Below are 12,464 nucleotides of genomic sequence, written 5' to 3'. Positions count from 1 at the left end.
CAGTGGTTCCTTGGGCTATACAGAGGCTTTTTATTTTTTATCAAATGTGTAGGCCCTCTCCTTTATGGCTTTGCATTTTATAGTTTTTATGTATGTATGTATGTATGTATGTATGTATTTAATTGGTTTCAGAGAGGAAGGGAGAGAGAGAAACATCAATGATGAGAGAGAATCATTGATTGGCTGCCTCCTGCACGTTACTCAACCACTGAGCCATGCTGGCCCAGCGCATTTTATGGTTTTTAAAGATTCCCCTATCCCCAGAATAAACATATTCTCCCATATTTTCTTATACTTTTTGTGTGTGTATGTTTTTCTTTTAAATATATTTTTATTGATTTCAGAGAGGGAGAGAGAGATAGAACATCAATGATGAGAGAGAATCATTGATCAGCTGCCTCCTGCAAGTCCCCTACTGGGGATTGAGCAAGTCCCCTACCAGGGCATGTGCCCTGGTGGTGAATTAAACCTGTGTCCTTCTGGTTTATAGGTTGATGCTCAACCACTGAGCCACACTGGCCAGGCTAACTTTTTTTTTTTTTTTTTTTTTGCAGAGGGTCACATGCTGCCCAGAATTGTTTATTCTATAGGCCATTCTCTCCCCAGTGACTTGAAATACTATTCTGCTCATAGTCATACTTCCATAAGTCCATAAGTACCTGTTTCTGGATTCTCTATTCTGTTTCATTGAAATTATATATATTCCTTGTACCAGTATCATGCCATTTTAATTGTAGCTTTTGAGTATGTATTGATGCAGTGTGTTTTTTCCTTTGCTTTGTTTCCCCCAAATTATTGTGTTATTTTTACATATATTTCTCTTTAGATTTACTTTCCAATCAGCTAGTCAAGTTTTATTTAACAAGTTCTATTAGGACTTTGGTTGGGATCTTATTAACCATATAAATTAAGTTGGAAGAGAGTTGATATCTTTGCAACATTGAATCTTTTCCAGAAACAGAATGTCTCAACTATGTTCTTAAAGGCCTTGGGAAAGACATGCTCTCTTCTGAACCCTTGCAGTCCTTCAGCATCTTTTGTCTGATGCCCTGAGCCACCATATCCTTATATTTCTGTGTCCTGTGATCCTAGCTTACTCATTCCCTTTTCCTTCTCAGAGATGGATAAAATATTTGCATTTTCTCAAGAATTGTGAGCTTTATATTTCCAATACCCAGAAGAACTCCAGAGGGATTGTCCCATCTATTTTCTCCTGCCTTTACATCCCATTTCTAGGATCTCCCTTCTCATCTTGCTCCCTCAGGAATTTCAATATTTCTAATCTAGATTAGGGTAGCTTAATGTTTTCTTTAGTCTGGACTCCCTGAGAATCTGGTTGGCTTAAAACACAGCCCCTCATTCTGACCTTCTCTTTTTTTCACTTTGTTCCATGTAATTTCTAAGCTTGCCCAGACAAGATGATATCTTGGAAGGAGTGGAGAGCTTACAGAGCATTTGAGGGAATAGCAGTGTTAGTAATTCTATGCCAGTTGCCCATCCTAAAGGCATGAGCTTATTACCCCAGATTTGCCAACAGGTACCATCCTATGACTCTGTTCACCAGCCTGATCTCTACAGAGAATCTAGGAATTCCTAGCCACTTTTGATCCCTGATTTCTGTCATGTACATCAGCCTCAAGAGGCAGGCTGCTAGCTCAGGCTGACTGCCAAAGACCTAGAGGTGAAGCAAGAAGGCCCTAGCCCTTCTGTTCAATTCTCAGAAACAGCAGTATCCACCTGTTTTGTTGCCATGTGAAAGTCAAAAGAGCCAGTACTAAAGTTGTGTGAGCTTTCAGACCAGTGTGGTAGCCAGAAAGCAGAAAAACAGGAGCATGACCCAGGGTCCAGGTCCCCACCTCACCCAAAGAACAGCTGAATGTGCTTTAAGGCCAAGTACAATAACAATGCAAAGACATAGGCAGTTTGCCCAGAGCATTTAAATACACACCTAGGTACCCAGAAAGGCCACAGAATCCCACCACCCAAGCATGCTTTGCCCGACTATGTTCCTCTTCTGTTTCTGTACCCACTTGGCTCTCTCTACATTACTTCCTGCTTCCAGGCTCCTCTGGGGCCAGGTAACCTGAGTTACCACTAAAACATCCCCTGTAGTCTTGACAAAACTTGACCTGGTGTTTCAATCTTAAGATTTTAGGGTGAGGACTGTGGAATTTGTTACAGTGATTGGAAAGTTACTCTAGCATAAGACTATTACAGAAAATGATTCCTAGACTTTTGTTTCAAAGGACAGAATGAGCCTATAGTGAACCAATTTGAGGGACAGGAAATCTGCCACAGTGGCTGCAAAGTTCTGGTAACACAAACAGAGCTAGAGTCTGATTCCTGGAGATCTCGCTTCCAAATACAATATGCTGCAAAGAATTTTCCCCGGCCACCCCCACCCCCAGCTGCTCAAGGCTCAGCCAGCCACCCAGTGTTGCATGTCTAAATCTGAAATCAAAGTCCCAGACAGGGAGAGGGATTGTCACAAGTAATTGCAACATCCTGCAAGAATTTGGGAGATAAAAGGAGCCAAACCTGGGCCTTCTCCAAAGCTTGCAAGTCTAAGCTTTCTGAGAACCACATTTGATCTGTTCCAATGTGTTGAATGTAAAGCTTGACTTGTGCCTGTTTGGCAGCTCTAGGGGACTCCAGGGTTCCTGTAGCCCACTATGGTGACATGTGTGACTTCCCCTAGGAAAGGAGAGTGTGGAGAACTACCTGCTATAAGCCATAGGCCCCCAGAGTTGGCCTTAGCCGTGCTCAGAACACTAGTCCAGGAGAGAAGAAGGGATGAGGGCTCTGAGGGGCGAAGGCTCCCAGATAGCTGCAGCGTGGGACTTGGATGGGAGAGGAAGCGCACAGGCACCCTACCACACTGTTACATCCTTTCTCAGCAACTCGCTCTGCCCTTGTCCTCACCCTTGTCTTATCCCACTTTATTCTCACATCTTAATGACATTTGAGATGATATTCTTTTTTCCATATAGAGAATAGCTACCTTCAAAGTGACAGCTTGGAGCTCAAACACAATAGCTACTCAAACTATGTCTCATGACCACTGTATTAGGGAATACAGTTGGTTGTTAATGAACCACATATTATCATCATACTCACCATCATAGAATAGTTAGCACTTAACTGAGCCCTTGCTTTGTGCACAGCCTCCTTTTGAGGCTGACATTGCTAGATCCCTATTTGACAGAGTAGGGGCCAGGCCTAGTGAGGTCAAGTGGCCTGCCCCAGGTCTCCCAGTTGGTCAGAAGGGGAGCCATGCCCCCAGGGGGCTTGGGACATTGCCATGGCTCATTTTCTTCAGGAAGGAGTAGAAGGAAGCAGAACCCAGTGAGGTGCCTGCTAGCCCCAACAGTCCAAAGCTTTTAGGCACCATTGGAAGGGGTTTTCACACCATGTCTTTCCTGGGCCCCTGGTCTCCCACAGCTGACCCAGGACCACTGGAACATGAGTCCTCAATGATGGGGATGGAGTGGGAAGGGAGGGAGAGTTCTCTCTGGTTCCTTAAGGAGTTCTCATGCCCTGTGAACATGCAGGACCCAGTTGGCATGTGAACCTTGCTCCCCTCCTCACAACTCCCCACAACTTCAGGGGTGAGGCTTTATCTGAGGGGTGGGTTATTCCTCATCCCCACCACTCTGGCCCTAGCTTCAAAGAACACAGAGAATTAAGAGCAGGTCAGGTAGATTTCTACTTGAAGGTCAGTGGTCCTCCTGTCCCTCAGCCCAATTTCTTTTCAGCATAGCCTACTGTCTCTCTGTCCCCTCTGCTGATTTACATGGCAGGTTTATTTAATTAGCCAGAGGTGAGTCAAAGTGCAGCTTGTCCTCAGAGTTAATTAATATTTACTGAGCCACTACACAGTGAGTGACGCCAAGAGTGGACTGTGTCCTCTATATCAGCTTAGGGAACAGACTTCAACCCCTTGTGCCTGGCTGGGAATGGGAACTGGAATCAGTCAAAAAGTAGGGATGATGGGTCTCTGAGCTACTATGAGGAGCAAATGAGGTCATGCACCTAACATGCTTATCACAGTTCCAGGCACATATTATGGACTTAAAAATTGATAAATGCGCCCTGGCCAGTGTGGGTCAGTGGTTGGAGCGTCAGCCCATGCACTGAGGGGCCATGGGTTCGATTCTGGTCAAAGGCATGTGCCTGGGTTGCAGGTTTGGTCCCTGGTCCTGGTCAGGGCACGTGCAGGGGGCAGCTGGTTGATGTGTCTCTCTTGCATTGATGTTTCTCTTTCTATCTCCCTCCCCGCCCCCCCCTTCCCCCGCTTTCACTCTCTCTGAGGCTCAATGGAAAAAGTATCCTCTTGTGAGGATTAAAAACAAAAAAATTGATAGCTGTGTTTGTAAATTGTAAAAAGGAGTGGCAGAGACCTGGCCAGTGTATTGGGTAGAGCATCGACCCTCACACTGAAGGGTCATGGGTTGGATTCTCGTTCAAGGGCATGTACCTGGGTTGCAGGTTCAATCCCCAGCCTGATAGTAGCATGTGTGGGAGGCAACTAATTGCCTCCCTTCCTTCCACTCTCTCTAAAAATCAGTGGGAAAAAAATATCCTCGGGTGAGTATTAACAAAAAAATAAAAAAGAGTGGCAGGAAAAGGTGGCTGGGAGGCACTGTTCCCCTCTGGGGCACGTTCCAGGGGAGAGAAGGGTAATGGTTAGCAGTTGCAGCGGGGGGACACAGACCCTCAGGCACACTCACAGGAAATGAGGCATGCTTCTCCCTGTCTTCACCAGGTCCCTTATAAACGAGGGAGAGAGTGGGGTTAGCTGACTGGAGGAATTCAAGCAGACCATGAATAGCCCTGACTGGTTTGGCTCAGTGGATAGAGCGTCGGCCTGCAGACTGAAGGGTCCCAGGTTCGATTCCGGTCAAGGGCATGTACCTTGGTTGCGGGCACATCCCCAGTAGCGGGTGTGCAGGAGGCAAGCAGACCATGAGTAAATGGAGGCTCTCCTTCAGCTGTGATTTTATTGCAAAGGGAAGGAAACCTGGCCTGGGCAAAGGAGCACTGGCCTATTTGGTCTCTGCTAGGCCAGGACCCCTCCCCCACTCCTCTCACCCCTTGTCCTCATACACACCACAACCCCACCCCACCCCAGAGAACTTTTGACTTGGGTCCTTCTTCCAAGTGGTGCTTCCTTGGGTCCTTTCCTGTGGAGTACCCTGACGAAGCCATTACTATGATTTGGTGGCAGTGCTTTCCTTCTCCCTCTGCCTTCTCGGGGGCTGCCAGGCCTGACTAGCATCTCACAGCCTGTCCTGTCTGACTGCTGGGCTGCAGGAGAGTCCCACTGCCCAAAGACCTCCTGGCAGTTGAAGCTCTGGACAGCCAGTCCCTGGCACTCTGGGCTCATCTAGGCAGCCTCAGTACTCCCCGTGGAAGTGCCAGCATAGCCAGTGCCTGGGAGTCTGCAGTCTCTACCAGGCTTGACCTCATGGCCCCATCAGAGGCTGTCCAGAGTCAGGTTGGGAGTTACCGGGAAGCAGCCCAGCCCCAGACATGGACAGGCCATTCTGGCAGTCAAGGCCAAGTAGGAAGATATGGTCTATCTTCAGCTGCCAGAAAGATGGCTTTTTGAAAAGACAGAGGCAAGCCTTAAGATCTGGATGGATTTGGGCAGGAGCGTACACTGAAGCCCAGAACTTTCATTCTGGGTTTGCCACATCTGTACAAAGCCAGAGGCTGGGTAGAAAGGGGTCTCCCAATTACCTGAGATGACATGGGTGAGGAAAAGGGAATGGGAAATGGGGCAGAAATGGACACAGACAAACTTAACTATAGCTAGCTCTGTTGAGCCTGAGGATCTAAGGCCCCTGTACCCCCCGCTGGCCTCTAAGACAGGTTCCCACCCTTTGGCTACCTCCTACCCTGGAGGCAGCCTGTCCGTCCTTCTGTCCCAGAAGCTACTTCACCACTCCACCACCACACATCCACTCTTTAATCAGTTGCCCGCAGCTGCTCCCTCTCCCTCCCATGACCTGGGCTCCCTCCTTCCTGACAAAAACCTCTCGAATGTAAACCAAGCTTTTTCTATTTTTATTTTTGGTAGTGTATGACCCAACCTCTTAAAGAAACCCGGGTTCCCACCTACACTTAAGCCCTTCAGAATTGTGCAAGTGGCAGCCTGTCTCAGCCAGCACCTCAGAGCAGACTCTGTTGCCGCTTCTCAGAGGGGTTTCCAGCCTCCAGCTTTTCCTTCTGACTCTCCCATTGCAGAGCCAACGTTTACTGGCCTCTGAGGTTGACACCCTCCCCCCTCCCCAGCCTTCCACGAATATTTATTCTCTCCCTCCTTCACACCCCTAACCCCCACTTTCTAATCCTGTCCACTTGGCAAGTTCTAATGGCTCCAGTGTTCACACTCCAGCCCATCCCCACCATCCCCTCCCCCAGGCTCCTGCTGTCAGAACCATTTATCTTCTGAGATTGGAAGCACCCAGAAGTCAAGGACTTTTACCTCCCACAAAACCTAGGGCCCTGATAGGCTTCCAGTGGGCACTCCTGACTTACTGAATGGGATCCCCTCCTAATGACTTCCTAGCACTGCCTCAGAGCTCTCTGCCTGGCCCCGTGTCTGGGGAGTGGCAGATCCGGGTGTGGCCGGGCCAGCCAAGAGTACCATTGTTAGGTCATTGCAGGAGGGAAGATATGGGACATTTCCCAGAATGGGTGAAAATGAGAAGGAGTCTTTTATTTCCAGGGAGATTAGGAGAGAGGGGAGAGGACCAGTCGGGGATAGGGTCCCTGGGTGTCAGCGGGTGTCAGTCATCACACTGGTGGAGAAGCCCACGCGGAATATGGAAGACGTGGATCCAGGGGAACTCCCAAATCTCACCGTTGCCTCGTTCCATCGTCATTCCATTCCTCCCCAGGGCGGCCTGACTCCGGGTTCGCAGCTCGGGGATAGATTCTTGCGTGACCTCGAGCGGCGCCCAGTGCTGCTGTGGACAGCTCATTCCGGCTGCGGCGGCGGCGGCGGCAGTGCCTGGCGTATGCCTGGCGCCGCCAGGGGGCGAATGGGGTGCCCACAGGCTCTTGGAACACCCGGCGCGCTCCGGAGAGGCGCAGCCAAGGAAGACGCCCCACTCTCGCCAAAACCTAATTCCAGCCCCGTCTTCAGGCCCCTCAGAAGACGGGGCTGGTGGCTCTGGGTGTCCCAGGCTGGGGCGAGAGACAGCCTCCGGACTCACCCGCCCGGGTGGCTAGGCCACCAGTGCCCCGGCTCAGCGCGTACAGGGCACTGCCCGCGGGTTCGCTACCGCTCCGCAGCCCTCTTGGCAGCCCCAGCTCTGCTCTCACGGCCGCCCCGATTTTAGAACCAGCGATTGAGTAGGCCGCACCCTGGGGCGCCGCAAATGGAGGACCCCGGAATTTAAGGAGAGGGCGAAAGAGGACGCAACTCAGCTCCCCGCCTTCTCCCCACCTCGCGAAGCGGCGGGCGGCGGGCAGTGCGCAGGCCGGTCTCCGGGGTCTGGGGCTCCATGGGCGATGCTGGTGCCGCGGAGAGACCTGTAGGAGGCCCCGCGGGACGCACCCATCCGAGCGCCTCTACCTGCTCAGACCGAGCGGCCTCCCGATCCACACCACCGGGCTTGCAGTCCCCCCACTGAAGGGCCCACGTTTGGCGTCAGGAAAACAAAACGAATAAAAGGGGGTTTACAATTGTGCCCCTCGGCTCCTCTTTTGGCCAGCTCCTGGTGCGGACCCTATACCGAAAGTCTTCGGGGCTGCAGCCCAAGACCCAGATGGCTCCCTACGCAGACCTCTTCCCCTTCGGACCCCACTCCCCGCCCCCCGCCCCTGGGCACTGCAGCGGATCTTTAGACTTGAGATGCTGTTTCCGGAGGAAAATAGTACGTCCTTTGGAACCCAAGTCAGCCTTTTTCTTTTTTTAAAATATATTTTTGTTTCTTTCAGAGAGGAAGGGAGAGGAAGAGAGAGTTAGAAACATCAATGCTGAGAGAGAATATGATTGGCTGCCTCCTGCACGCCCCCTACTGGGGATGAACCCGCAACCCGGGCATTTGCTCTTGACCGGAATTGAAACGGGACGGTGAGTCCACAGGCTGATGCTCTATCCAATGAGCCAAACCGGCTAGAGCTCAAGTCAGTCTTTTTCAAAACGTGGGGCTCTCAGGGTTGGTGACAAACCTATTTGTGGAGGTTTTTTTTTAAAAAATCCTCTGTGCACACGCATTCTAGGTAAATCTTTTCTATTTTCTCTTCTCTTCTCTTCTCTTCTCTTCTCTTCTCTTCTCTTCTCTTCTCTTCTCTTCTCTTCTCTTCTCTCCTTTCTCTTGGTTAATCCTCACCCAAGGATATTTTTCTATTGATTTTTAGAGAGTAGAAAGGAGGGAGGGAGGGGGAGAGAGAAACATGGAAACATCAATGTTAGAGAGACAGCGATTGGTTGCCTCCTGTACTCGCGATGAGCCTGCAACCCAGGTATGTGCCCTTGACCTGGAATCGGGAATGAAACCCAGGACCAATCCTAGTGTGGGCCAGCGCTCTAACCACTTTGCAACACCGGCCAGGACAAAACTTGACATATTCAACTTGACTTCTTCTTATTCAACTTTTTTTCTTCTCAAATATATTTTTATTGATTTCAGAGAGGAAGGGAGAGAGAGATAGAAACATCAAGGAAGAGAGGGAATCATTGATCAGCTGCCTCTTGCATGCCCCACACTGGGGATGGAGCCTGCAATCCAGGCATGTGCCCTGACCGAGAATTGAACCGTGACCTCCTGGTTCTTAGGTCCACGCTCAACTACTGAGCCATGCCAGCTGGGCTCAACTTAACTTCTTGTTCAACTTGATTTCTTATTCAGTGGTATAAATATTTACCCTGGCCGGTGTGGCTCCTTGGTTAGAGCCCCAGCCCATGCTAAGAAGGGTCCAGGATTTGATTCCCAATTCCAGCCCAAGGGCATGTACTTGGCTTGCAGGTTCGATCTTGTGTGCAGGAAGCAACCAATCGACGTCTCTCACATTGATGTTTCTACTCTCTCTAAAAATCAATGGAAAAATTTCCTCAGGTGGATTAACAACAAAAAAAGTCAAGTTTAAATTTCATTTCAAGGGGAGTCTTTGAAATAGTATGTCTCCACTTGCCTGCTAGTCAGTCCCCTACATTTTGTTTTGGTTTGGTTGAGTTGTTAGGTTTTGGGGGTTTTTGCAGCCCTCAAAGCAAGAGCTAAGGGTTAAGTTATGTCTCAAGCTCTGGTTTCAAACCCTAACGTTTAGCCCAGGTTTTCAGAACAGGAGTACTAGGGGCTGATACCTGTGTCAGTCTTTATTCTGATTCATGCTGGTGGGATAGGTGCTCAAACAAGCCTCTGGGGAAGGAGGTCATTAATGAGTGCGCTCCTCTGACCACCAGGAGTCGTCAACAAGACAAAACCCATTTGTCAGCTGAGAGGGGCCATCCCTATATGGCCTAAGTCTCTCTCAAGCTTTGAGAGATGGGGTTGGGCTGCAAACTCCAGACTTCAAACTTCCAGACCTGAGTCCCAGGAGAGTCTATCTCCTTCTCAGTTCCTCTGGACACGGAAGATGGGCCCAGAAATTGATCCTATGATCAGAGAGCCTGAGTGACTGCCGCCCGGAGGGAGCTTTACCTCCCAGGGCGCAGTGCGAGCTAAAGCTCTGCCTGCTGACAGGGCAGGGGATCCATCCCGAGGCCAGCACAAGATCCACACCGGTGCCCTCTGCCCTTCAGTTCCCTGTGCCTCTGAGACTTCCTGGCTCTGTGAAGGCAAGGAGTGGGCTGAAGTCCGGAGCCCCACGTGACCACAAGCCCCTCGTGTCTAAAGAGTGGCACTTGTGGGAGCTCTGCTGCCAACCCTGCATCTTTGAGCTTTCCCAGAGGTGAGTCCTTACCAGGCATGGCTCCCAGAGAGCTCCCCAGTTCACCTGACTACAGCAACTGGCCTGCTGGAGCTCCCCCAGTTCAGCCCGCCAGAGGCCTCACCTCCTACTCTCTTCCAGAGGCAGCACTACCCTTCCCCCTGTTCTCAGCCCTGCTGAGGACCCTTTCGTCCCTAGGAGAGCCACCTAGAGGAGAAGGCCATGTCCTCGCTGTGTCAGGAGTGGGAAGGGGTAGAGACATGGGTCTCATGAACACTGTTACACCCAGTGAGTCTTCCATCCCACACAATTTAGTGGGTACCTATTTTGTGCCAGGCACCAAGCCAGGGGTTGGGGATACAAAAATAAACAAGAAGTAGTCCCTGCCCTTGGAGAGCTCATGGTGTCTGATGAAGGAACTTATTCTTTAACTCATTTAGTCACCAAATATGTATTAAGCACCTACTATGTGCTAGGCCCTGTGCCAAGTGCTAGGGAGACAGGGACAAAGACAAGCATAGCCCCAGCCCTCCTACTAGTACCACCCTGCAGACTCACAGTCCATAGGGAAGATATGTTATCTGGCAAATAAAGAATTATAAGCCATAATAAAGATAATCACAGGATTCTTTGAGCACATTAAGGGAGGGTGGGGCGAGAAAGAGCCAGTCTGAGTGGGAGGGGCAGAAGGAGGGGACCAACTGGGTCACATACCTGGCAGAACCTGGTACAGTGCTTATCTTCCTCCTGAAACCTGACCTCGGAGCTTGAGAAGGCCCCTCCCTATACCCTCTCCCTCACCCCCCACCCAAGAAATCTGCTAGCCCCTCCCATGGCCCTCTCTGAGTGTGCCAGGCACCTTTCCTTGCTGCCTGTTGATTGGTGGCAGGAGGTAGAAGTGCCCCATGTGGTCACTGACGGAAGTTTCCAGGCCCAAGGATGGGGTTTGAGGCTGGGGGCCCATTTTGGCCCAACCTCAGAGCTCGGTGGGACGATCTGAGATTGAGGCATTTAATAAAAGAGCCCCTAGGAGAGATGTAAAGAGGTTTGGCACATTGACATTCACAGCCCTTACCCCTACCCCCGACACTCCACTCATTCTCTGGCTTCTCATTATCCAGGCCTGGCTAGGATGAGTCCCCGATCCCATCCCTCAGGAGAGGGCAGCAAAGCCCCCCCGCCTGGGGCTCATTCAACAAAACAGCCATCCCAGATGCCTGTTCGCTTCACTTTTGCTTCTCTCCCACACCGCATTCTGGCCTTGGTCTGGGTGGGACGGCCACCCTGCTCCAGGTAAGAACTGTGCTGGATAGATGGCCAGGGGGCCTCACCTGGGAACACCAGTACCAAGGCAGGAGGCAGCCCCTCCATGGCCCACCCCACACCACCCATGGCTCAGAGGAGGAACCTCCCTCTGAATAGGGGTGCAGGGCCCCTCAGCAGGGCCAGTTCCTTACAGGGGAGCATGCTATACACTGCGGAGAGGTTGAATCAGGCCTCAGCTTTAAGGAGCAACAGTGTGGCCAGGGCCACCAACTGGCCTCAGTCCTTGTTCTTGGTCTCATCTGGAAAGAATCCAGGGTGGCCTGCCTGGGAATACCAGGGTCCCTCAGCTGACACACAAGTGCCCGTATCGCTGCCACAGGTTAACCAGCAGCAGCCTGTAGTAGACCTCTGGCAGCAGTGGTCTCTGTATTTTGTTTCCTTTTGTCTTTACAGATGTGGCCGAGATGATTATATGTGTTGGGGGGTGGGGTGGGGGCGGGGGCAGAGGGGGGCACAGTTAACTCCTTGCATGACTCCACATAGTGAGACCAGCGCCTGGAACCCAATGGCCCAGGCCTTTGGGGATGTGGGTCTCTCAGCCTCTTCCCTTCTCCCTCCTGCCAGTCCACATTCATCGTGGCTACAAAGCTTTGTAGCTGGATTTGGTTGCCCCTGAGACACCCCCCACCACCACCAGCATAGAGAAAGGGACCACTTCTGCTGCTGGTATTATTGCCCATGAGTCATGTCATCTCTATGGAGAGAAAAGTTTGAGAATCCTCATTTGGAAAGCCAGAAGGATGGCGCTGAGCAAAGGTGTGGTCCTTTGTCATCGCTTTTTTGGCCAGGCATGCACTCACCACCCCCTCTCGAGCAGATGGAGAGGCCCAGAGCCTCCAGGCCAGGGCACTTGGTCCTCAGGTGGCAGGGCTGCCGGCATGGGGAAGATGCAGCAAGACCTCCCTGAACTTTTGGACATAAAGAGGTAAGGACAGCAGCAGAACCACGTGGGGCCCTGGTGTGGGGTGGGGGCAGAAAAGGATAGCAACCTTTTCCTTAGAACCGGTGGGCCCCTCTCTCCTCTCATTTCAGTTACCTGCTCCTCTTTGAAATATTATAAATGTTCAGCAGATTCAGACTCTGTTAGGTTGGACAGCATTAAAGTATCCTGGGTAGTTGCTGGGAACACAGTAAGGGACTGAAAATAATTATAGCAATACTACCAGTTATTATTCACTTAATATGTGTACTCTGAGCTCAGTGCATTATATGCATTTTATTATTTAACTAGAGGCCCAATGCACGAAATTAATGCA

This window comes from Myotis lucifugus, unplaced genomic scaffold (assembly GCF_000147115.1).
Source record: "Myotis lucifugus unplaced genomic scaffold, Myoluc2.0 scaffold_28, whole genome shotgun sequence".
In the NCBI taxonomy this organism is placed as follows: domain Eukaryota; kingdom Metazoa; phylum Chordata; class Mammalia; order Chiroptera; family Vespertilionidae; genus Myotis; species Myotis lucifugus.
Note: the sequence above shows the minus strand (reverse complement) of the source record.